The sequence below is a fragment of the Hippocampus zosterae genome, unplaced genomic scaffold, assembly GCF_025434085.1.
Source record: "Hippocampus zosterae strain Florida unplaced genomic scaffold, ASM2543408v3 HiC_scaffold_23, whole genome shotgun sequence".
NCBI lineage: Eukaryota > Metazoa > Chordata > Actinopteri > Syngnathiformes > Syngnathidae > Hippocampus > Hippocampus zosterae.
Window position 1 is genome coordinate 1,603,435 of NW_026262823.1, and position 26,904 is coordinate 1,630,338.

The following is a 26,904-nucleotide window of genomic DNA, read 5'->3' on the forward strand; positions in this document are numbered from 1 at the left end:
CCCCGGCCAAGAGGCCTATTCCCCGGCCCGCACCCCGCCATTGAGACTGCACGGGAATTATTATTTTTTTATCTCTCAACCTGTCCAAGAGGCCTGCTGCCCGCCGCACTCGCCGCCGGGCCGGCCCGCACCCCGCCATTGAGACTGAACGGGGATTATTATTTTTTTTAACTCGGCCTCCGGGCCGGGGCGGGCTTCGCCCCCGGTACCTCCAGCCGCTTCTATTTACGCGCGCCGCGTTCCAACATATTCACCCCGGCCAAGAGGCCTATTCCCCGGCCCGCACCCCGCCATTGAGACTGCAAGGGAATTATTATTTTTTTATCTCTCAACCTGTCCAAGAGGCCTGCTGCCCGCCGCAATTGCCGCCGGGCCGGCCCGCACCCTGCCATTGAGACTGAACGGGAATTATTATTTTTTTATCTCTCAACCTGTCCAAGAGGCCTGCTGCCCGCCGCAATCGCCGCCGGGCCGGCCCGCACCCTGCCATTGAGACTGAACGGGGATTATTTATTTTTTTAACTTGGCCGCCGGGCCAGGGCGGGCATCGCCCCCGGTACCTCCAGCCGCTACTATTTCCGCGGGCCGTGTTCCAACACTATTCACCCCGGCCAAGAGGCCTATTCCCCGGCCCGCACCCCGCCATTGAGACTGCACGGGAATTATTATTTTTTTATCTCTCAACCTGTCCAAGAGGCCTGCTGCCCGCCGCACTCGCTGCCGGGCCGGCCCGCACCCCGCCATTGAGACTGAACGGGGATTATTATTTTTTTTAACTCGGCCTCCGGGCCGGGGCGGGCTTCGCCCCCGGTACCTCCAGCCGCTTCTATTTACGCGCGCCGCGTTCCAACATATTCACCCCGGCCAAGAGGCCTAGTCCCCGGCCCGCACCCCGCCATTGAGACTGCATGGGAATTATTATTTTTTTATCTCTCAACCTGTCCAAGAGGCCTGCTGCCCGCCGCAATCGCCGCCGGGCCGGCCCGCACCCTGCCATTGAGACTGAACGGGATTATTTATTTTTTTAACTTGGCCGCCGGGCGGGGCGGGCATCGCCCCCGGTACCTCCAGCCGCTACTATTTCCGCGGGCCGTGTTCCAACACTATTCACCCCAGCCAAGAGGCCTATTCCCCGGCCCGCACCCCGCCATTGAGACTGCACGGGAATTATTATTTTTTTATCTCTCAACCTGTCCAAGAGGCCTGCTGCCCGCCGCACTCGCCGCCGGGCCGGCCCGCACCCCGCCATTGAGACTGAACGGGGATTATTATTTTTTTTAACTCGGCCTCCGGGCCGGGGCGGGCTTCGCCCCCGGTACCTCCAGCCGCTTCTATTTATGCGCGCCGCGTTCCAACATATTCACCCCGGCCAAGAGGCCTATTCCCCGGCCCGCACCCCGCCATTGAGACTGCATGGGAATTATTATTTTTTTATCTCTCAACCTGTCCAAGAGGCCTGCTGCCCGCCGCAATCGCCGCCGGGCGGCCCTCACCCTGCCATTGAGACTGAACGGGGATTTTTTTTTTTTTAACTTGGCCGCCGGGCCGGGGTGGGCATCGCCCCCGGTACCTCCAGCCCCTACTATTTCCGCGGGCCGTGTTCCAACACTATTCACCCCGGCCAAGAGGCCTATTCCCCGGCCCGCACCCCGCCATTGAGACTGCACGGGAATTATTATTTTTTTATCTCTCAACCTGTCCAAGAGGCCTGCTGCCCGCCGCACTCGCCGCCGGGCCGGCCCGCACCCCGCCATTGAGACTGAACGGGGATTATTATTTTTTTTAACTCGGCCTCCGGGCCGGGGCGGGCTTCGCCCCCGGTACCTCCAGCCGCTTCTATTTATGCGCGCCGCGTTCCAACATATTCACCCCGGCCAAGAGGCCTATTCCCCGGCCCGCACCCCGCCATTGAGACTGCATGGGAATTATTATTTTTTTATCTCTCAACCTGTCCAAGAGGCCTGCTGCCCGCCGCAATCGCCGCCGGGCCGGCCCGCACCCTGCCATTGAGACTGAACGGGATTATTTATTTTTTTAACTTGGCCGCCGGGCCGGGGCGGGCATCGCCCCCGGTACCTCCAGCCGCTACTATTTCCGCGGGCCGTGTTCCAACACTATTCACCCCGGCCAAGAGGCCTATTCCCCGGCCCGCACCCCGCCATTGAGACTGAACGGGAATTATTATTTTTTTATCTCTCAACCTGTCCAAGAGGCCTGCTGCCCGCCGCACTCGCCGCCGGGCGGGCCCGCACCCCGCCATTGAGACTGAACGGGGATTATTATTTTTTTTAACTCGGCCTCCGGGCCGGGGCGGGCTTCGCCCCCGGTACCTCCAGCCGCTTCTATTTATGCGCGCCGCGTTCCAACATATTCACCCCGGCCAAGAGGCCTATTCCCCGGCCCGCACCCCGCCATTGAGACTGCATGGGAATTATTATTTTTTTATCTCTCAACCTGTCCAAGAGGCCTGCTGCCCGCCGCAATCGCCGCCGGGCCGGCCCGCACCCTGCCATTGAGACTGAACGGGATTATTTATTTTTTTAACTTGGCCGCCGGGCCGGGGCGGGCATCGCCCCCGGTACCTCCAGCCGCTACTATTTCCGCGGGCCGTGTTCCAACACTATTCACCCCGGCCAAGAGGCCTATTCCCCGGCCCGCACCCCGCCATTGAGACTGCACGGGAATTATTATTTTTTTATCTCTCAACCTGTCCAAGAGGCCTGCTGCCCGCCGCACTCGCCGCCGGGCCGGCCCGCACCCCGCCATTGAGACTGAACGGGGATTATTATTTTTTTTAACTCGGCCTCCGGGCCGGGGCGGGCTTCGCCCCCGGTACCTCCAGCCGCTTCTATTTACGCGCGCCGCGTTCCAACATATTCACCCCGGCCAAGAGGCCTATTCCCCGGCCCGCACCCCGCCATTGAGACTGCATGGGAATTATTATTTTTTTATCTCTCAACCTGTCCAAGAGGCCTGCTGCCCGCCGCAATTGCCGCCGGGCCGGCCCGCACCCTGCCATTGAGACTGAACGGGAATTATTATTTTTTTATCTCTCAACCTGTCCAAGAGGCCTGCTGCCCGCCGCACTCGCCGCCGGGCCGGCCCGCACCCTGCCATTGAGACTGAACGGGGATTATTTATTTTTTTAACTTGGCCGCCGGGCGGGGCGGGCATCGCCCCCGGTACCTCCAGCCGCTACTATTTCCGCGGGCCGTGTTCCAACACTATTCACCCCGGCCAAGAGGCCTATTCCCCGGCCCGCACCCCGCCATTGAGACTGCATGGGAATTATTATTTTTTTATCTCTCAACCTGTCCAAGAGGCCTGCTGCCCGCCGCAATCGCCGCCGGGCCGGCCCGCACCCTGCCATTGAGACTGAACGGGATTATTTATTTTTTTAACTTGGCCGCCGGGCCGGGGCGGGCATCGCCCCCGGTACCTCCAGCCGCTACTATTTCCGCGGGCCGTGTTCCAACACTATTCACCCCGGCCAAGAGGCCTATTCCCCGGCCCGCACCCCGCCATTGAGACTGCACGGGAATTATTATTTTTTTTATCTCTCAACCTGTCCAAGAGGCCTGCTGCCCGCCGCACTCGCCGCCGGGCCGGCCCGCACCCCGCCATTGAGACTGAACGGGGATTATTATTTTTTTTAACTCGGCCTCCGGGCCGGGGCGGGCTTCGCCCCCGGTACCTCCAGCCGCTTCTATTTACGCGCGCCGCGTTCCAACATATTCACCCCGGCCAAGAGGCCTATTCCCCGGCCCGCACCCCGCCATTGAGACTGCATGGGAATTATTATTTGTTTATCTCTCAACCTGTCCAAGAGGCCTGCTGCCCGCCGCAATCGCCGCCGGGCCGGCCCGCACCCTGCCATTGAGACTGAACGGGATTATTTATTTTTTTAACTTGGCCGCCGGGCCGGGGCGGGCATCGCCCCCGGTACCTCCAGCCGCTACTATTTCCGCGGGCCGTGTTCCAACACTATTCACCCCGGCCAAGAGGCCTATTCCCCGGCCCGCACCCCGCCATTGAGACTGCACGGGAATTATTATTTTTTTATCTCTCAACCTGTCCAAGAGGCCTGCTGCCCGCCGCACTCGCCGCCGGGCCGGCCCGCACCCCGCCATTGAGACTGAACGGGGATTATTATTTTTTTTAACTCGGCCTCCGGGCCGGGGCGGGCTTCGCCCCCGGTACCTCCAGCCGCTTCTATTTACGCGCGCCGCGTTCCAACATATTCACCCCGGCCAAGAGGCCTCTTCCCCGGCCACACTCGTCCGCCGGGCCGGCCCGCACCCCGCCATTGAGACTGCACGGGAATTATTATTTTTTTATCTCTCAACCTGTCCAAGAGGCCTGCTGCCCGCCGCACTCGCCGCTGGGCCGGCCCGCACCCCGCCATTGAGACTGAACGGGGATTATTATTTTTTTTAACTCGGCCTCCGGGCCGGGGCGGGCTTCGCCCCCGGTACCTCCAGCCGCTTCTATTTACGCGCGCCGCGTTCCAACATATTCACCCCGGCCAAGAGGCCTCTTCCCCGTCCACACTCGTCCGCCGGGCCGGCCCGCACCCCGCCGTTGAGACTGCACGGGAATTATTATTTTTTTATCTCTCAACCTGTCCAAGAGGCCTGCTGCCCGCCGCACTCGCCGCCGGGCCGGCCCGCACCCCGCCATTGAGACTGAACGGGATTATTATTTTTTTTAACTCGGCCTCCGGGCCGGGGCGGGCTTCGCCCCCGGTACCTCCAGCCGCTTCTATTTACGCGCGCCGCGTTCCAACATATTCACCCCGGCCAAGAGGCCTCTTCCCCGGCCACACTCGTCCGCCGGGCCGGCCCGCACCCCGCCATTGAGACTGCACGGGAATTATTATTTTTATATCTCTCAACCTGTCCAAGAGGCCTGCTGCCCGCCGCAATCGCCGCCGGGCCGGCCCGCACCCTGCCATTGAGACTGAACGGGGATTATTTATTTTTTTAACTTGGCCGCCGGCCCGGGGCGGGCATCGCCCCCGGTACCTCCAGCCGCTACTATTTCCGCGGGCCGTGTTCCAACACTATTCACCCCGGCCAAGAGGCCTATTCCCCGGCCCGCACCCCGCCATTGAGACTGCACGGGAATTATTATTTTTTTATCTCTCAACCTGTCCAAGAGGCCTGCTGCCCGCCGCACTCGCCGCCGGGCCGGCCCGCACCCCGCCATTGAGACTGAACGGGGATTATTATTTTTTTTAACTCGGCCTCCGGGCCGGGGCGGGCTTCGCCCCCGGTACCTCCAGCCGCTTCTATTTACGCGCGCCGCCTTCCAACATATTCACCCCGGCCAAGAGGCCTATTCCCCGGTCCGCACCCCGCCATTGAGACTGCACGGGAATTATTATTTTTTTATCTCTCAACCTGTCCAAGAGGCCAGCTGCCCGCCGCACTCGCCGCCGGGCCGGCCCGCACCCCGCCATTGAGACTGAACGGGGATTATTATTTTTTTTAACTGGGCCTCCGGGCCGGGGCGGGCTTCGCCCCCGGTACCTCCAGCCGCTTCTATTTACGCGCCGCGTTCCAACATATTCACCCCGGCCAAGAGGCCTATTCCCCGGCCCGCACCCCGCCATTGAGACTGCATGGGAATTATTATTTTTTTATCTCTCAACCTGTCCAAGAGGCCTGCTGCCCGCCGCAATCGCCGCCGGGCCGGCCCGCACCCTGCCATTGAGACTGAACGGGAATTATTATTTTTTTATCTCTCAACCTGTCCAAGAGGCCTGCTGCCCGCCGCACTCGCCGCCGGGCCGGCCCGCACCCTGCCATTGAGACTGAACGGGGATTATTTATTTTTTTAACTTGGCCGCCGGCCCGGGGCGGGCATCGCCCCCGGTACCTCCAGCCGCTACTATTTCCGCGGGCCGTGTTCCAACACTATTCACCCCGGCCAAGAGGCCTATTCCCCGGCCCGCACCCCGCCATTGAGACTGCACGGGAATTATTATTTTTTTATCTCTCAACCTGTCCAAGAGGCCTGCTGCCCGCCGCACTCGCCGCCGGGCCGGCCCGCACCCCGCCATTGAGACTGAACGGGGATTATTATTTTTTTTAACTCGGCCTCCGGGCCGGGGCGGGCTTCGCCCCCGGTACCTCCAGCCGCTTCTATTTACGCGCGCCGCGTTCCAACATATTCACCCCGGCCAAGAGGCCTATTCCCCGGCCCGCACCCCGCCATTGAGACTGCATGGGAATTATTATTTTTTTATCTCTCAACCTGTCCAAGAGGCCTGCTGCCCGCCGCAATCGCCGCCGGGCCGGCCCGCACCCTGCCATTGAGACTGAACGGGAATTATTATTTTTTTATCTCTCAACCTGTCCAAGAGGCCTGCTGCCCGCCGCACTCGCCGCCGGGCCGGCCCGCACCCTGCCATTGAGACTGAACGGGGATTATTTATTTTTTTAACTTGGCCGCCGGCCCGGGGCGGGCATCGCCCCCGGTACCTCCAGCCGCTACTATTTCCGCGGGCCGTGTTCCAACACTATTCACCCCGGCCAAGAGGCCTATTCCCCGGCCCGCACCCCGCCATTGAGACTGCACGGGAATTATTATTTTTTTATCTCTCAACCTGTCCAAGAGGCCTGCTGCCCGCCGCAATCGCCGCCGGGCCGGCCCGCACCCTGCCATTGAGACTGAACGGGGATTATTTATTTTTTTAACTTGGCCGCCGGGCCGGGGCGGGGATCGCCCCCGGTACCTCCAGCCGCTACTATTTCCGCGGGCCGTGTTCCAACACTATTCACCCCGGCCAAGAGGCCTATTCCCCGGCCCGCACCCCGCCATTGAGACTGCACGGGAATTATTATTTTTTTATCTCTCAACCTGTCCAAGAGGCCTGCTGCCCGCCGCACTCGCCGCCGGGCCGGCCCGCACCCCGCCATTGAGACTGAACGGGGATTATTATTTTTTTTAACTCGGCCTCCGGGCCGGGGCGGGCTTCGCCCCCGGTACCTCCAGCCGCTTCTATTTACGCGCGCCGCGTTCCAACATATTCACCCCGGCCAAGAGGCCTATTCCCCGGCCCGCACCCCGCCATTGAGACTGCACGGGAATTATTATTTTTTTATCTCTCAACCTGTCCAAGAGGCCTGCTGCCCGCCGCACTCGCCGCCGGGCCGGCCCGCACCCCGCCATTGAGACTGAACGGGGATTATTATTTTTTTTAACTCGGCCTCCGGGCCGGGGCGGGCTTCGCCCCCGGTACCTCCAGCCGCTTCTATTTACGCGCGCCGCGTTCCAACATATTCACCCCGGCCAAGAGGCCTATTCCCCGGCCCGCACCCCGCCATTGAGACTGCAAGGGAATTATTATTTTTTTATCTCTCAACCTGTCCAAGAGGCCTGCTGCCCGCCGCAATTGCCGCCGGGCCGGCCCGCACCCTGCCATTGAGACTGAACGGGAATTATTATTTTTTTATCTCTCAACCTGTCCAAGAGGCCTGCTGCCCGCCGCAATCGCCGGCGGGCCGGCCCGCACCCTGCCATTGAGACTGAACGGGATTATTTATTTTTTTAACTCGGCCTCCGGGCCGGGGCGGGCTTCGCCCCCGGTACCTCCAGCCGCTTCTATTTACGCGCGCCGCGTTCCAACATATTCACCCCGGCCAAGAGGCCTATTCCCCGGCCCACACCCCGCCATTGAGACTGCATGGGAATTATTATTTTTTTATCTCTCAACCTGTCCAAGAGGCCTGCTGCCCGCCGCAATCGCCGCCGGGCCGGCCCGCACCCTGCCATTGAGACTGAACGGGGATTATTTATTTTTTTAACTTGGCCGCCGTGCCGGGGCGGGCATCGCCCCCGGTACCTCCAGCCGCTACTATTTCCGCGGGCCGTGTTCCAACACTATTCACCCCGGCCAAGAGGCCTATTCCCCGGCCCGCACCCCGCCATTGAGACTGCACGGGAATTATTATTTTTTTATCTCTCAACCTGTCCAAGAGGCCTGCTGCCCGCCGCACTCGCCGCCGGGCCGGCCCACACCCTGCCATTGAGACTGAACGGGGATTATTTATTTTTTTAACTTGGCCGCCGGCCCGGGGCGGGCATCGCCCCGGTACCGGCGGGCATCGCCCCGGTACCTCCAGCCGTTACTATTTCCGCGGGCCGTGTTCCAACACTATTCACCCCGGCCAAGAGGCCTATTCCCCGGCCCGCACCCCGCCATTGAGACTGCATGGGAATTATTATTTTTTTATCTCTCAACCTGTCCAAGAGGCCTGCTGCCCGCCGCAATCGCCGCCGGGCCGGCCCGCACACTGCCATTGAGACTGAACGGGAATTATTATTTTTTTATCTCTCAACCTGTCCAAGAGGCCTGCTGCCCGCCGCACTCGCCGCCGGGCCGGCCCGCACCCCGCCATTGAGACTGAACGGGGATTATTATTTTTTTTAACTCGGCCTCCGGGCCGGGGCGGGCTTCGCCCCCGGTACCTCCAGCCGCTTCTATTTACGCGCGCCGCGTTCCAACATATTCACCCCGGCCAAGAGGCCTCTTCCCTGGCCACACTCGTCCGCCGGGCCGGCCCGCACCCCGCCCTTGAGACTGCACGGGAATTATTATTTTTTTATCTCTCAACCTGTCCAAGAGGCCTGCTGCCCGCCGCACTCGCCACCGGGCCTCCCCGCAACCCGCCATTGAGACTGAAGGGGATTATTATTTTTTTTAACTCGGCCTTCGGGCCGGGGCGGGCTTCGCCCCCGGTACCTCCAGCCGCTTCTATTTACGCGCGCCGCGTTCCAACATATTCACCCCGGCCAAGAGGCCTCTTCCCCGGCCACACTCGTCCGCCGGGCCGGCCCGCACCCCGCCATTGAGACTGCACGGGAATTATTATTTTTATATCTCTCAACCTGTCCAAGAGGCCTGCTGCCCGCCGCAATCGCCGCCGGGCCGGCCCGCACCCTGCCATTGAGACTACACGGGAATTATTTTTTTTTTTATCTCTCAACCTGTCCAAGAGTTCTGCTGCCCGCCGCAATCGCCGCCGGGCCGGCCCGCACCCTGCCATCGAGACTGAACGGGGATTATTTATTTTTTTAACTTGGCCGCCGGGCCGGGGCGGGCATCGCCCCCGGTACCTCCAGCCGCTACTATTTCCGCGGGCCGTGTTCCAACACTATTCACCCCGGCCAAGAGGCCTATTCCCCGGCCCGCACCCCGCCATTGAGACTGCACGGGAATTATTATTTTTTTATCTCTCAACCTGTCCAAGAGGCCTGCTGCCCGCCGCACTCGCCGCCGGGCCGGCCCGCACCCTGCCATTGAGACTGAACGGGGATTATTTATTTTTTTAACTTGGCCGCCGGGCCGGGGCGGGCATCGCCCCCGGTACCTCCAGCCGCTACTATTTCCGCGGGCCGTGTTCCAACACTATTCACCCCGGCCAAGAGGCCTATTCCCCGGCCCGCACCCCGCCATTGAGACTGCACGGGAATTATTATTTTTTTATCTCTCAACCTGTCCAAGAGGCCTGCTGCCCGCCGCACTCGCCGCCGGGCCGGCCCGCACCCCGCCATTGAGACTGTACGGGGATTATTATTTTTTTTAACTCGGCCGCCGGGCCGGGGCGGGCTTCGCCCCCGGTACCTCCAGCCGCTTCTATTTACGCGCGCCGCGTTCCAACATATTCACCCCGGCCAAGAGCCCTCTTCCCCGGCCACACTCGTCCGCCGGGCCGGCCCGCACCCCGCCATTGAGACTGCACGGGAATTATTATTTTTTTATCTCTCAACCTGTCCAAGAGGCCTGCTGCCCGCCGCACTCGCCGCCGGGCCGGCCCGCACCCCGCCATTGAGACTGAACGGGGATTATTATTTTTTTTAACTCGGCCTCCGGGCCGGGGCGGGCTTCGCCCCCGGTACCTCCAGCCGCTTCTATTTACGCGTGCTGCGTTCCAACATATTCACCCCGGCAAAGAGGCCTCTTCCCCGGCCACACTCGTCCGCCGGGCCGGCCCGCACCCCGCCATTGAGACTGCACGGGAATTATTATTTTTTTATCTCTCAACCTGTCCAAGAGGCCTGCTGCCCGCCGCAATCGCCGCCGGGCCGGCCCGCACCCTGCCATTGAGACTGAACGGGGATTATTTATTTTTTTAACTTGGCCGCCGGCCCGGGACGGGCATCGCCCCCGGTACCTCCAGCCGCTACTATTTCTGCGGGCCGTGTTCCAACACTATTCACCCCGGCCAAGAGGCCTATTCCCCGGCCCGCACCCCGCCATTGAAACTGCATGGGAATTATTATTTTTTTATCTCTCAACCTGTCCAAGAGGCCTGCTGCCCGCCCCAATCGCCGCCGGGCCGGCCCGCACCCTGCCATTGAGACTGAACGGGGATTTTTTTTTTTTTTAACTTGGCCGCCGGGCCGGGGCGGGCATCGCCCCCGGTACCTCCAGCCGCTACTATTTCCGCGGGCCGTGTTCCAACACTATTCACCCCGGCCAAGAGGCCTATTCCCCGGCCCGCACCCCGCCATTGAGACTGCATGGGAATTATTATTTTTTTATCTCTCAACCTGTCCAAGAGGCCTGCTGCCCGCCGCAATTGCCGCCGGGCCGGCCCGCACCCTGCCATTGAGACTGAACGGGAATTATTATTTTTTTATCTCTCAACCTGTCCAAGAGGCCTGCTGCCCGCCGCACTCGCCGCCGGGCCGGCCCGCACCCTGCCATTGAGACTGAACGGGGATTATTTATTTTTTTAACTTGGCCGCCGGGCCGGGGCGGGCATCGCCCCCGGTACCTCCAGCCGCTACTATTTCCGCGGGCCGTGTTCCAACACTATTCACCCCGGCCAAGAGTCCTATTCCCCGGCCCGCACCCCGCCATTGAGACTGCACGGGAATTATTATTTTTTTATCTCTCAACCTGTCCAAGAGGCCTGCTGCCCGCCGCACTCGCCGCCGGGCCGGCCCGCACCCCGCCATTGAGACTGAACGTGGATTATTATTTTTTTTAACTCGGCCTCCGGGCCGGGGCGGGCTTCGCCCCCGGTACCTCCAGCCGCTTCTATTTACGCGCGCCGCGTTCCAACATATTCACCCCGGCCAAGAGGCCTATTCCCCGGCCCGCACCCCGCCATTGAGACTGCATGGGAATTATTATTTTTTTATCTCTCAACCTGTCCAAGAGGCCTGCTGCCCGCCGCACTCGCCGCCGGGCCGGCCCGCACCCCGCCATTGAGACTGAACGGGGATTATTATTTTTTTTAACTCGGCCTCCGGGCCGGGGCGGGCTTCGCCCCCGGTACCTCCAGCCGCTTCTATTTACGCGCGCCGTGTTCCAACATATTCACCCCGGCCAAGAGGCCTCTTCCCCGGCCACACTCGTCCGCCGGGCCGGACCGCACCCCGCCATTGAGACTGCACGGGAATTATTATTTTTTTATGTCTCAACCTGTCCAAGAGGCCTGCTGCCCGCCGCACTCGCCGCCGGGCCGGCCCGCACCCCGCCATTGAGACTGAACGGGGATTATTATTTTTTTTAACTCGGCCTCCGGGCCGGGGCGGGCTTCGCCCCCGGTACCTCCAGCCGCTTCTATTTACGCGCGCCGCGTTCCAACATATTCACCCCGGCCAAGAGGCCTCTTCCCCGGCCACACTCGTCCGCCGGGCCGGCCCGCACCCCGCCGTTGAGACTGCACGGGAATTATTATTTTTTTATCTCTCAACCTGTCCAAGAGGCCTGCTGCCCGCCGCACTCGCCGCCGGGCCGGACCGCACCCCGCCATTGAGACTGAACGGGATTATTATTTTTTTTAACTCGGCCTCCGGGCCGGGGCGGGCTTCGCCCCCGGTACCTCCAGCCGCTTCTATTTACGCGCGCCGCGTTCCAACATATTCACCCCGGCCAAGAGGCCTATTCCCCGGCCCGCACCCCGCCATTGAGACTGCACGGGAATTATTATTTTTTTATCTCTCAACCTGTCCAAGAGGCCTGCTGGCCGCCGCACTCGCCGCCGGGCCGGCCCGCACCCCGCCATTGAGACTGAACGGGGATTATTATTTTTTTTAACTCGGCCTCCGGGCCGGGGCGTGCTTCGCCCCCGGTACCTCCAGCCGCTTCTATTTACGCGCGCCGCGTTCCAACATATTCACCCCGGCCAAGAGGCCTATTCCCCGGCCCGCACCCCGCCATTGAGACTGCATGGGAATTATTATTTTTTTATCTCTCAACCTGTCCAAGAGGCCTGCTGCCCGCCGCAATCGCCGCCGGGCCGGCCCGCACCCTGCCATTGAGACTGAACGGGATTATTTATTTTTTTAACTTGGCCGCCGGGCCGGGGCGGGCATCGCCCCCGGTACCTCCAGCCGCTACTATTTCCGCGGGCCGTGTTCCAACACTATTCACCCCGGCCAAGAGGCCTATTCCCCGGCCCGCACCCCGCCATTGAGACTGCACGGGAATTATTATTTTTTTATCTCTCAACCTGTCCAAGAGGCCTGCTGCCCGCCGCACTCGCCGCCGGGCCGGCCCGCACCCCGCCATTGAGACTGAACGGGGATTATTATTTTTTTTAACTCGGCCTCCGGGCCGGGGCGGGCTTCGCCCCCGGTACCTCCAGCCGCTTCTATTTACGCGCGCCGCGTTCCAACATATTCACCCCGGCCAAGAGGCCTATTCCCCGGCCCGCACCCCGCCATTGAGACTGCACGGGAATTATTATTTTTTTATCTCTCAACCTGTCCAAGAGGCCTGCTGCCCGCCGCACTCGCCGCCGGGCCGGCCCGCACCCCGCCATTGAGACTGAACGGGGATTATTATTTTTTTTAACTCGGCCTCCGGGCCGGGGCGGGCTTCGCCCCCGGTACCTCCAGCCGCTTCTATTTACGCGCGCCGCGTTCCAACATATTCACCCCGGCCAAGAGGCCTATTCCCCGGCCCGCACCCCGCCATTGAGACTGCAAGGGAATTATTATTTTTTTATCTCTCAACCTGTCCAAGAGGCCTGCTGCCCGCCGCAATTGCCGCCGGGCCGGCCCGCACCCTGCCATTGAGACTGAACGGGAATTATTATTTTTTTATCTCTCAACCTGTCCAAGAGGCCTGCTGCCCGCCGCAATCGCCGCCGGGCCGGCCCGCACCCTGCCATTGAGACTGAACGGGGATTATTTATTTTTTTAACTTGGCCGCCGGGCCAGGGCGGGCATCGCCCCCGGTACCTCCAGCCGCTACTATTTCCGCGGGCCGTGTTCCAACACTATTCACCCCGGCCAAGAGGCCTATTCCCCGGCCCGCACCCCGCCATTGAGACTGCACGGGAATTATTATTTTTTTATCTCTCAACCTGTCCAAGAGGCCTGCTGCCCGCCGCACTCGCTGCCGGGCCGGCCCGCACCCCGCCATTGAGACTGAACGGGAATTATTATTTTTTTATCTCTCAACCTGTCCAAGAGGCCTGCTGCCCGCCGCACTCGCTGCCGGGCCGGCCCGCACCCTGCCATTGAGACTGAACGGGAATTATTATTTTTTTATCTCTCAACCTGTCCAAGAGGCCTGCTGCCCGCCGCAATCGCCGCCGGGCCGGCCCGCACCCTGCCATTGAGACTGAACGGGGATTATTTATTTTTTTAACTTGGCCGCCGGGCCAGGGCGGGCATCGCCCCCGGTACCTCCAGCCGCTACTATTTCCGCGGGCCGTGTTCCAACACTATTCACCCCGGCCAAGAGGCCTATTCCCCGGCCCGCACCCCGCCATTGAGACTGCATGGGAATTATTATTTTTTTATCTCTCAACCTGTCCAAGAGGCCTGCTGCCCGCCGCAATTGCCGCCGGGCCGGCCCGCACCCTGCCATTGAGACTGAACGGGAATTATTATTTTTTTATCTCTCAACCTGTCCAAGAGGCCTGCTGCCCGCCGCACTCGCCGCCGGGCCGGCCCGCACCCTGCCATTGAGACTGAACGGGGATTATTTATTTTTTTAACTTGGCCGCCGGGCCGGGGCGGGCATCGCCCCCGGTACCTCCAGCCGCTACTATTTCCGCGGGCCGTGTTCCAACACTATTCACCCCGGCCAAGAGGCCTATTCCCCGGCCCGCACCCCGCCATTGAGACTGCACGGGAATTATTATTTTTTTATCTCTCAACCTGTCCAAGAGGCCTGCTGCCCGCCGCACTCGCCGCCGGGCCGGCCCGCACCCCGCCATTGAGACTGAACGGGGATTATTATTTTTTTTAACTCGGCCTCCGGGCCGGGGCGGGCTTCGCCCCCGGTACCTCCAGCCGCTTCTATTTACGCGCGCCGCGTTCCAACATATTCACCCCGGCCAAGAGGCCTATTCCCCGGCCCGCACCCCGCCATTGAGACTGCATGGGAATTATTATTTTTTTATCTCTCAACCTGTCCAAGAGGCCTGCTGCCCGCCGCAATCGCCGCCGGGCCGGCCCGCACCCTGCCATTGAGACTGAACGGGATTATTTATTTTTTTAACTTGGCCGCCGGGCCGGGGCGGGCATTGCCCCCGGTACCTCCAGCCGCTACTATTTCCGCGGGCCGTGTTCCAACACTATTCACCCCGGCCAAGAGTCCTATTCCCCGGCCCGCACCCCGCCATTGAGACTGCACGGGAATTATTATTTTTTTATCTCTCAACCTGTCCAAGAGGCCTGCTGCCCGCCGCACTCGCCGCCGGGCCGGCCCGCACCCCGCCATTGAGACTGAACGGGGATTATTATTTTTTTTAACTCGGCCTCCGGGCCGGGGCGGGCTTCGCCCCCGGTACCTCCAGCCGCTTCTATTTACGCGCGCCGCGTTCCAACATATTCACCCCGGCCAAGAGGCCTATTCCCCGGCCCGCACCCCGCCATTGAGACTGCATGGGAATTATTATTTTTTTATCTCTCAACCTGTCCAAGAGGCCTGCTGCCCGCCGCAATTGCCGCCGGGCCGGCCCGCACCCTGCCATTGAGACTGAACGGGAATTATTATTTTTTTATCTCTCAACCTGTCCAAGAGGCCTGCTGCCCGCCGCACTCGCCGCCGGGCCGGCCCGCACCCCGCCATTGAGACTGAACGGGGATTATTATTTTTTTTAACTCGGCCTCCGGGCCGGGGCGGGCTTCGCCCCCGGTACCTCCAGCCGCTTCTATTTACGCGCGCCGCGTTCCAACATATTCACCCCGGCCAAGAGGCCTATTCCCCGGCCCGCACCCCGCCATTGAGACTGCATGGGAATTATTATTTTTTTATCTCTCAACCTGTCCAAGAGGCCTGCTGCCCGCCGCAATCGCCGCCGGGCCGGCCCGCACCCTGCCATTGAGACTGAACGGGATTATTTATTTTTTTAACTTGGCCGCCGGGCCGGGGCGGGCATCGCCCCCGGTACCTCCAGCCGCTACTATTTCCGCGGGCCGTGTTCCAACACTATTCACCCCGGCCAAGAGGCCTATTCCCCGGCCCGCACCCCGCCATTGAGACTGCACGGAAATTATTATTTTTTTATCTCTCAACCTGTCCAAGAGGCCTGCTGCCCGCCGCACTCGCCGCCGGGCCGGCCCGCACCCCGCCATTGAGACTGAACGGGGATTATTATTTTTTTTAACTCGGCCTCCGGGCCGGGGCGGGCTTCGCCCCCGGTACCTCCAGCCGCTTCTATTTACGCGCGCCGTGTTCCAACATATTCACCCCGGCCAAGAGGCCTCTTCCCCGGCCACACTCGTCCGCCGGGCCGGACCGCACCCCGCCATTGAGACTGCACGGGAATTATTATTTTTTTATCTCTCAACCTGTCCAAGAGGCCTGCTGCCCGCCGCACTCGCCGCCGGGCCGGCCCGCACCCCGCCATTGAGACTGAACGGGGATTATTATTTTTTTTAACTCGGCCTCCGGGCCGGGGCGGGCTTCGCCCCCGGTACCTCCAGCCGCTTCTATTTACGCGCGCCGCGTTCCAACATATTCACCCCGGCCAAGAGGCCTCTTCCCCGGCCACACTCGTCCGCCGGGCCGGCCCGCACCCCGCCGTTGAGACTGCACGGGAATTATTATTTTTTTATCTCTCAACCTGTCCAAGAGGCCTGCTGCCCGCCGCACTCGCCGCCGGGCCGGACCGCACCCCGCCATTGAGACTGAACGGGATTATTATTTTTTTTAACTCGGCCTCCGGGCCGGGGCGGGCTTCGCCCCCGGTACCTCCAGCCGCTTCTATTTACGCGCGCCGCGTTCCAACATATTCACCCCGGCCAAGAGGCCTATTCCCCGGCCCGCACCCCGCCATTGAGACTGCACGGGAATTATTATTTTTTTATCTCTCAACCTGTCCAAGAGGCCTGCTGGCCGCCGCACTCGCCGCCGGGCCGGCCCGCACCCCGCCATTGAGACTGAACGGGGATTATTATTTTTTTTAACTCGGCCTCCGGGCCGGGGCGTGCTTCGCCCCCGGTACCTCCAGCCGCTTCTATTTACGCGCGCCGCGTTCCAACATATTCACCCCGGCCAAGAGGCCTATTCCCCGGCCCGCACCCCGCCATTGAGACTGCATGGGAATTATTATTTTTTTATCTCTCAACCTGTCCAAGAGGCCTGCTGCCCGCCGCAATCGCCGCCGGGCCGGCCCGCACCCTGCCATTGAGACTGAACGGGATTATTTATTTTTTTAACTTGGCCGCCGGGCCGGGGCGGGCATCGCCCCCGGTACCTCCAGCCGCTACTATTTCCGCGGGCCGTGTTCCAACACTATTCACCCCGGCCAAGAGGCCTATTCCCCGGCCCGCACCCCGCCATTGAGACTGCACGGGAATTATTATTTTTTTATCTCTCAACCTGTCCAAGAGGCCTGCTGCCCGCCGCACTCGCCGCCGGGCCGGCCCGCACCCCGCCATTGAGACTGAACGGGGATTATTATTTTTTTTAACTCGGCCTCCGGGCCGGGGCGGGCTTCGCCCCCGGTACCTCCAGCCGCTTCTATTTACGCGCGCCGCGTTCCAACATATTCACCCCGGCCAAGAGGCCTATTCCCCGGCCCGCACCCCGCCATTGAGACTGCACGGGAATTATTATTTTTTTATCTCTCAACCTGTCCAAGAGGCCTGCTGCCCGCCGCACTCGCCGCCGGGCCGGCCCGCACCCCGCCATTGAGACTGAACGGGGATTATTATTTTTTTTAACTCGGCCTCCGGGCCGGGGCGGGCTTCGCCCCCGGTACCTCCAGCCGCTTCTATTTACGCGCGCCGCGTTCCAACATATTCACCCCGGCCAAGAGGCCTATTCCCCGGCCCGCACCCCGCCATTGAGACTGCAAGGGAATTATTATTTTTTTATCTCTCAACCTGTCCAAGAGGCCTGCTGCCCGCCGCAATTGCCGCCGGGCCGGCCCGCACCCTGCCATTGAGACTGAACGGGAATTATTATTTTTTTATCTCTCAACCTGTCCAAGAGGCCTGCTGCCCGCCGCAATCGCCGCCGGGCCGGCCCGCACCCTGCCATTGAGACTGAACGGGGATTATTTATTTTTTTAACTTGGCCGCCGGGCCAGGGCGGGCATCGCCCCCGGTACCTCCAGCCGCTACTATTTCCGCGGGCCGTGTTCCAACACTATTCACCCCGGCCAAGAGGCCTATTCCCCGGCCCGCACCCCGCCATTGAGACTGCACGGGAATTATTATTTTTTTATCTCTCAACCTGTCCAAGAGGCCTGCTGCCCGCCGCACTCGCTGCCGGGCCGGCCCGCACCCCGCCATTGAGACTGAACGGGAATTATTATTTTTTTATCTCTCAACCTGTCCAAGAGGCCTGCTGCCCGCCGCACTCGCTGCCGGGCCGGCCCGCACCCTGCCATTGAGACTGAACGGGAATTATTATTTTTTTATCTCTCAACCTGTCCAAGAGGCCTGCTGCCCGCCGCAATCGCCGCCGGGCCGGCCCGCACCCTGCCATTGAGACTGAACGGGGATTATTTATTTTTTTAACTTGGCCGCCGGGCCAGGGCGGGCATCGCCCCCGGTACCTCCAGCCGCTACTATTTCCGCGGGCCGTGTTCCAACACTATTCACCCCGGCCAAGAGGCCTATTCCCCGGCCCGCACCCCGCCATTGAGACTGCACGGGAATTATTATTTTTTTATCTCTCAACCTGTCCAAGAGGCCTGCTGCCCGCCGCACTCGCTGCCGGGCCGGCCCGCACCCCGCCATTGAGACTGAACGGGGATTATTATTTTTTTTAACTCGGCCTCCGGGCCGGGGCGGGCTTCGCCCCCGGTACCTCCAGCCGCTTCTATTTACGCGCCGCGTTCCAACATATTCACCCCGGCCAAGAGGCCTAGTCCCCGGCCCGCACCCCGCCATTGAGACTGCATGGGAATTATTATTTTTTTATCTCTCAACCTGTCCAAGAGGCCTGCTGCCCGCCGCAATCGCCGCCGGGCCGGCCCGCACCCTGCCATTGAGACTGAACAGGATTATTTATTTTTTTAACTTGGCCGCCGGGCGGGGCGGGCATCGCCCCCGGTACCTCCAGCCGCTACTATTTCCGCGGGCCGTGTTCCAACACTATTCACCCCAGCCAAGAGGCCTATTCCCCGGCCCGCACCCCGCCATTGAGACTGCACGGGAATTATTATTTTTTTATCTCTCAACCTGTCCAAGAGGCCTGCTGCCCGCCGCACTCGCCGCCGGGCCGGCCCGCACCCCGCCATTGAGACTGAACGGGGATTATTATTTTTTTTAACTCGGCCTCCGGGCCGGGGCAGGCTTCGACCCCGGTACCTCCAGCCGCTTCTATTTACGCGCGCCGCGTTCCAACATATTCACCCCGGCCAAGAGGCCTATTCCCCGGCCCGCACCCCGCCATTGAGACTGCATGGGAATTATTATTTTTTTATCTCTCAACCTGTCCAAGAGGCCTGCTGCCCGCCGCAATCGCCGCCGGGCCGGCCCGCACCCTGCCATTGAGACTGAACGGGATTATTTATTTTTTTAACTTGGCCGCCGGGCCGGGGCGGGCATCGCCCCCGGTACCTCCAGCCGCTACTATTTCCGCGGGCCGTGTTCCAACACTATTCACCCCGGCCAAGAGGCCTATTCCCCGGCCCGCACCCCGCCATTGAGACTGCACGGGAATTATTATTTTTTTATCTCTCAACCTGTCCAAGAGGCCTGCTGCCCGCCGCACTCGCCGCCGGGCCGGCCCGCACCCCGCCATTGAGACTGAACGGGGATTATTATTTTTTTTAACTCGGCCTCCGGGCCGGGGCGGGCTTCGCCCCCGGTACCTCCAGCCGCTTCTATTTACGCGCGCCGCGTTCCAACATATTCACCCCGGCCAAGAGGCCTATTCCCCGGCCCGCACCCCGCCATTGAGACTGCACGGGAATTATTATTTTTTTATCTCTCAACCTGTCCAAGAGGCCTGCTGCCCGCCGCACTCGCCGCCGGGCCGGCCCGCACCCCGCCATTGAGACTGAACGGGGATTATTATTTTTTTTAACTCGGCCTCCGGGCCGGGGCGGGCTTCGCCCCCGGTACCTCCAGCCGCTTCTATTTACGCGCGCCGCGTTCCAACATATTCACCCCGGCCAAGAGGCCTATTCCCCGGCCCGCACCCCGCCATTGAGACTGCAAGGGAATTATTATTTTTTTATCTCTCAACCTGTCCAAGAGGCCTGCTGCCCGCCGCAATTGCCGCCGGGCCGGCCCGCACCCTGCCATTGAGACTGAACGGGAATTATTATTTTTTTATCTCTCAACCTGTCCAAGAGGCCTGCTGCCCGCCGCAATCGCCGCCGGGCCGGCCCGCACCCTGCCATTGAGACTGAACGGGGATTATTTATTTTTTTAACTTGGCCGCCGGGCCAGGGCGGGCATCGCCCCCGGTACCTCCAGCCGCTACTATTTCCGCGGGCCGTGTTCCAACACTATTCACCCCGGCCAAGAGGCCTATTCCCCGGCCCGCACCCCGCCATTGAGACTGCACGGGAATTATTATTTTTTTATCTCTCAACCTGTCCAAGAGGCCTGCTGCCCGCCGCACTCGCTGCCGGGCCGGCCCGCACCCCGCCATTGAGACTGAACGGGAATTATTATTTTTTTATCTCTCAACCTGTCCAAGAGGCCTGCTGCCCGCCGCACTCGCTGCCGGGCCGGCCCGCACCCTGCCATTGAGACTGAACGGGAATTATTATTTTTTTATCTCTCAACCTGTCCAAGAGGCCTGCTGCCCGCCGCAATCGCCGCCGGGCCGGCCCGCACCCTGCCATTGAGACTGAACGGGGATTATTTATTTTTTTAACTTGGCCGCCGGGCCAGGGCGGGCATCGCCCCCGGTACCTCCAGCCGCTACTATTTCCGCGGGCCGTGTTCCAACACTATTCACCCCGGCCAAGAGGCCTATTCCCCGGCCCGCACCCCGCCATTGAGACTGCACGGGAATTATTATTTTTTTATCTCTCAACCTGTCCAAGAGGCCTGCTGCCCGCCGCACTCGCTGCCGGGCCGGCCCGCACCCCGCCATTGAGACTGAACGGGGATTATTATTTTTTTTAACTCGGCCTCCGGGCCGGGGCGGGCTTCGCCCCCGGTACCTCCAGCCGCTTCTATTTACGCGCCGCGTTCCAACATATTCACCCCGGCCAAGAGGCCTAGTCCCCGGCCCGCACCCCGCCATTGAGACTGCATGGGAATTATTATTTTTTTATCTCTCAACCTGTCCAAGAGGCCTGCTGCCCGCCGCAATCGCCGCCGGGCCGGCCCGCACCCTGCCATTGAGACTGAACAGGATTATTTATTTTTTTAACTTGGCCGCCGGGCGGGGCGGGCATCGCCCCCGGTACCTCCAGCCGCTACTATTTCCGCGGGCCGTGTTCCAACACTATTCACCCCAGCCAAGAGGCCTATTCCCCGGCCCGCACCCCGCCATTGAGACTGCACGGGAATTATTATTTTTTTATCTCTCAACCTGTCCAAGAGGCCTGCTGCCCGCCGCACTCGCCGCCGGGCCGGCCCGCACCCCGCCATTGAGACTGAACGGGGATTATTATTTTTTTTAACTCGGCCTCCGGGCCGGGGCAGGCTTCGACCCCGGTACCTCCAGCCGCTTCTATTTACGCGCGCCGCGTTCCAACATATTCACCCCGGCCAAGAGGCCTCTTCCCCGGCCACACTCGTCCGCCGGGCCGGCCCGCACCCCGCCATTGAGACTACACGGGAATTATTTTTTTTTTTTATCTCTCAACCTGTCCAAGAGGCCTGCTGCCCGCCGCAATCCCCGCCGGGCCGGCCCGCACCCTGCCATTGAGACTGAACGGGGATTATTTATTTTTTTAACTCTGCCGCCGGGCCGGGGCGGGCATCGCCCCCGGTACCTCCAGCCGCTACTATTTCCGCGGGCCGTGTTCCAACACTATTCACCCCGGCCAAGAGGCCTATTCCCCGGCCCGCACCCCGCCATTGAGACTGCACGGGAATTATTATTTTTTTATCTCTCAACCTGTCCAAGAGGCCTGCTGCCCGCCGCACTCGCCGCCGGGCCGGCCCGCACCCCGCCATTGAGACTGTACGGGGATTATTATTTTTTTTAACTCGGCCGCCGGGCCGGGGCGGGCTTCGCCCCCGGTACCTCCAGCCGCTTCTATTTACGCGCGCCGCGTTCCAACATATTCACCCCGGCCAAGAGGCCTCTTCCCCGGCCACACTCGTCCGCCGGGCCGGCCCGCACCCCGCCATTGAGACTGCACGGGAATTATTATTTTTTTATCTCTCAACCTGTCCAAGAGGCCTGCTGCCCGCCGCACTCGCCGCCGGGCCGGCCCGCACCCCGCCATTGAGACTGAACGGGATTATTATTTTTTTTAACTCGGCCTCCGGGCCGGGGCGGGCTTCGCCCCCGGTACCTCCAGCCGCTTCTATTTACGCGCGCCGCGTTCCAACATATTCACCCCGGCAAAGAGGCCTCTTCCCCGGCCACACTCGTCCGCCGGGCCGGCCCGCACCCCGCCATTGAGACTGCACGGGAATTATTATTTTTTTATCTCTCAACCTGTCCAAGAGGCCTGCTGCCCGCCGCACTCGCTGCCGGGCCGGCCCGCACCCCGCCATTGAGACTGAACGGGGATTATTATTTTTTTTAACTCGGCCTCCGGGCCGGGGCGGGCTTCGCCCCCGGTACCTCCAGCCGCTTCTATTTACGCGCGCCGCGTTCCAACATATTCACCCCGGCCAAGAGGCCTATTCCCCGGCCCGCACCCCGCCATTGAGACTGCATGGGAATTATTATTTTTTTATCTCTCAACCTGTCCAAGAGGCCTGCTGCCCGCCGCAATCGCCGCCGGGCCGGCCCGCACCCTGCCATTGAGACTGAACGGGATTATTTATTTTTTTAACTTGGCCGCCGGGCCGGGGCGGGCATCGCCCCCGGTACCTCCAGCCGCTACTATTTCCGCGGGCCGTGTTCCAACACTATTCACCCCGGCCAAGAGGCCTATTCCCCGGCCCGCACCCCGCCATTGAGACTGCACGGGAATTATTATTTTTTTATCTCTCAACCTGTCCAAGAGGCCTGCTGCCCGCCGCACTCGCCGCCGGGCCGGCCCGCACCCCGCCATTGAGACTGAACGGGGATTATTATTTTTTTTAACTCGGCCTCCGGGCCGGGGCGGGCTTCGCCCCCGGTACCTCCAGCCGCTTCTATTTACGCGCGCCGCGTTCCAACATATTCACCCCGGCCAAGAGGCCTATTCCCCGGCCCGCACCCCGCCATTGAGACTGCACGGGAATTATTATTTTTTTATCTCTCAACCTGTCCAAGAGGCCTGCTGCCCGCCGCACTCGCCGCCGGGCCGGCCCGCACCCCGCCATTGAGACTGAACGGGGATTATTATTTTTTTTAACTCGGCCTCCGGGCCGGGGCGGGCTTCGCCCCCGGTACCTCCAGCCGCTTCTATTTACGCGCGCCGCGTTCCAACATATTCACCCCGGCCAAGAGGCCTATTCCCCGGCCCGCACCCCGCCATTGAGACTGCAAGGGAATTATTATTTTTTTATCTCTCAACCTGTCCAAGAGGCCTGCTGCCCGCCGCAATTGCCGCCGGGCCGGCCCGCACCCTGCCATTGAGACTGAACGGGAATTATTATTTTTTTATCTCTCAACCTGTCCAAGAGGCCTGCTGCCCGCCGCAATCGCCGCCGGGCCGGCCCGCACCCTGCCATTGAGACTGAACGGGGATTATTTATTTTTTTAACTTGGCCGCCGGGCCAGGGCGGGCATCGCCCCCGGTACCTCCAGCCGCTACTATTTCCGCGGGCCGTGTTCCAACACTATTCACCCCGGCCAAGAGGCCTATTCCCCGGCCCGCACCCCGCCATTGAGACTGCACGGGAATTATTATTTTTTTATCTCTCAACCTGTCCAAGAGGCCTGCTGCCCGCCGCACTCGCTGCCGGGCCGGCCCGCACCCCGCCATTGAGACTGAACGGGGATTATTATTTTTTTTAACTCGGCCTCCGGGCCGGGGCGGGCTTCGCCCCCGGTACCTCCAGCCGCTTCTATTTACGCGCGCCGCGTTCCAACATATTCACCCCGGCCAAGAGGCCTAGTCCCCGGCCCGCACCCCGCCATTGAGACTGCATGGGAATTATTATTTTTTTATCTCTCAACCTGTCCAAGAGGCCTGCTGCCCGCCGCAATCGCCGCCGGGCCGGCCCGCACCCTGCCATTGAGACTGAACGGGATTATTTATTTTTTTAACTTGGCCGCCGGGCGGGGCGGGCATCGCCCCCGGTACCTCCAGCCGCTACTATTTCCGCGGGCCGTGTTCCAACACTATTCACCCCAGCCAAGAGGCCTATTCCCCGGCCCGCACCCCGCCATTGAGACTGCACGGGAATTATTATTTTTTTATCTCTCAACCTGTCCAAGAGGCCTGCTGCCCGCCGCACTCGCCGCCGGGCCGGCCCGCACCCCGCCATTGAGACTGAACGGGGATTATTATTTTTTTTAACTCGGCCTCCGGGCCGGGGCGGGCTTCGCCCCCGGTACCTCCAGCCGCTTCTATTTATGCGCGCCGCGTTCCAACATATTCACCCCGGCCAAGAGGCCTATTCCCCGGCCCGCACCCCGCCATTGAGACTGCATGGGAATTATTATTTTTTTATCTCTCAACCTGTCCAAGAGGCCTGCTGCCCGCCGCAATCGCCGCCGGGCGGCCCTCACCCTGCCATTGAGACTGAACGGGGATTTTTTTTTTTTTTAACTTGGCCGCCGGGCCGGGGTGGGCATCGCCCCCGGTACCTCCAGCCCCTACTATTTCCGCGGGCCGTGTTCCAACACTATTCACCCCGGCCAAGAGGCCTATTCCCCGGCCCGCACCCCGCCATTGAGACTGCACGGGAATTATTATTTTTTTATCTCTCAACCTGTCCAAGAGGCCTGCTGCCCGCCGCACTCGCCGCCGGGCCGGCCCGCACCCCGCCATTGAGACTGAACGGGGATTATTATTTTTTTTAACTCGGCCTCCGGGCCGGGGCGGGCTTCGCCCCCGGTACCTCCAGCCGCTTCTATTTATGCGCGCCGCGTTCCAACATATTCACCCCGGCCAAGAGGCCTATTCCCCGGCCCGCACCCCGCCATTGAGACTGCATGGGAATTATTATTTTTTTATCTCTCAACCTGTCCAAGAGGCCTGCTGCCCGCCGCAATCGCCGCCGGGCCGGCCCGCACCCTGCCATTGAGACTGAACGGGATTATTTATTTTTTTAACTTGGCCGCCGGGCCGGGGCGGGCATCGCCCCCGGTACCTCCAGCCGCTACTATTTCCGCGGGCCGTGTTCCAACACTATTCACCCCGGCCAAGAGGCCTATTCCCCGGCCCGCACCCCGCCATTGAGACTGAACGGGAATTATTATTTTTTTATCTCTCAACCTGTCCAAGAGGCCTGCTGCCCGCCGCACTCGCCGCCGGGCGGGCCCGCACCCCGCCATTGAGACTGAACGGGGATTATTATTTTTTTTAACTCGGCCTCCGGGCCGGGGCGGGCTTCGCCCCCGGTACCTCCAGCCGCTTCTATTTATGCGCGCCGCGTTCCAACATATTCACCCCGGCCAAGAGGCCTATTCCCCGGCCCGCACCCCGCCATTGAGACTGCATGGGAATTATTATTTTTTTATCTCTCAACCTGTCCAAGAGGCCTGCTGCCCGCCGCAATCGCCGCCGGGCCGGCCCGCACCCTGCCATTGAGACTGAACGGGATTATTTATTTTTTTAACTTGGCCGCCGGGCCGGGGCGGGCATCGCCCCCGGTACCTCCAGCCGCTACTATTTCCGCGGGCCGTGTTCCAACACTATTCACCCCGGCCAAGAGGCCTATTCCCCGGCCCGCACCCCGCCATTGAGACTGCACGGGAATTATTATTTTTTTATCTCTCAACCTGTCCAAGAGGCCTGCTGCCCGCCGCACTCGCCGCCGGGCCGGCCCGCACCCCGCCATTGAGACTGAACGGGGATTATTATTTTTTTTAACTCGGCCTCCGGGCCGGGGCGGGCTTCGCCCCCGGTACCTCCAGCCGCTTCTATTTACGCGCGCCGCGTTCCAACATATTCACCCCGGCCAAGAGGCCTATTCCCCGGCCCGCACCCCGCCATTGAGACTGCATGGGAATTATTATTTTTTTATCTCTCAACCTGTCCAAGAGGCCTGCTGCCCGCCGCAATTGCCGCCGGGCCGGCCCGCACCCTGCCATTGAGACTGAACGGGAATTATTATTTTTTTATCTCTCAACCTGTCCAAGAGGCCTGCTGCCCGCCGCACTCGCCGCCGGGCCGGCCCGCACCCTGCCATTGAGACTGAACGGGGGATTATTTATTTTTTTAACTTGGCCGCCGGGCGGGGCGGGCATCGCCCCCGGTACCTCCAGCCGCTACTATTTCCGCGGGCCGTGTTCCAACACTATTCACCCCGGCCAAGAGGCCTATTCCCCGGCCCGCACCCCGCCATTGAGACTGCATGGGAATTATTATTTTTTTATCTCTCAACCTGTCCAAGAGGCCTGCTGCCCGCCGCAATCGCCGCCGGGCCGGCCCGCACCCTGCCATTGAGACTGAACGGGATTATTTATTTTTTTAACTTGGCCGCCGGGCCGGGGCGGGCATCGCCCCCGGTACCTCCAGCCGCTACTATTTCCGCGGGCCGTGTTCCAACACTATTCACCCCGGCCAAGAGGCCTATTCCCCGGCCCGCACCCCGCCATTGAGACTGCACGGGAATTATTATTTTTTTATCTCTCAACCTGTCCAAGAGGCCTGCTGCCCGCCGCACTCGCCGCCGGGCCGGCCCGCACCCCGCCATTGAGACTGAACGGGGATTATTATTTTTTTTAACTCGGCCTCCGGGCCGGGGCGGGCTTCGCCCCCGGTACCTCCAGCCGCTTCTATTTACGCGCGCCGCGTTCCAACATATTCACCCCGGCCAAGAGGCCTATTCCCCGGCCCGCACCCCGCCATTGAGACTGCATGGGAATTATTATTTGTTTATCTCTCAACCTGTCCAAGAGGCCTGCTGCCCGCCGCAATCGCCGCCGGGCCGGCCCGCACCCTGCCATTGAGACTGAACGGGATTATTTATTTTTTTAACTTGGCCGCCGGGCCGGGGCGGGCATCGCCCCCGGTACCTCCAGCCGCTACTATTTCCGCGGGCCGTGTTCCAACACTATTCACCCCGGCCAAGAGGCCTATTCCCCGGCCCGCACCCCGCCATTGAGACTGCACGGGAATTATTATTTTTTTATCTCTCAACCTGTCCAAGAGGCCTGCTGCCCGCCGCACTCGCCGCCGGGCCGGCCCGCACCCCGCCATTGAGACTGAACGGGGATTATTATTTTTTTTAACTCGGCCTCCGGGCCGGGGCGGGCTTCGCCCCCGGTACCTCCAGCCGCTT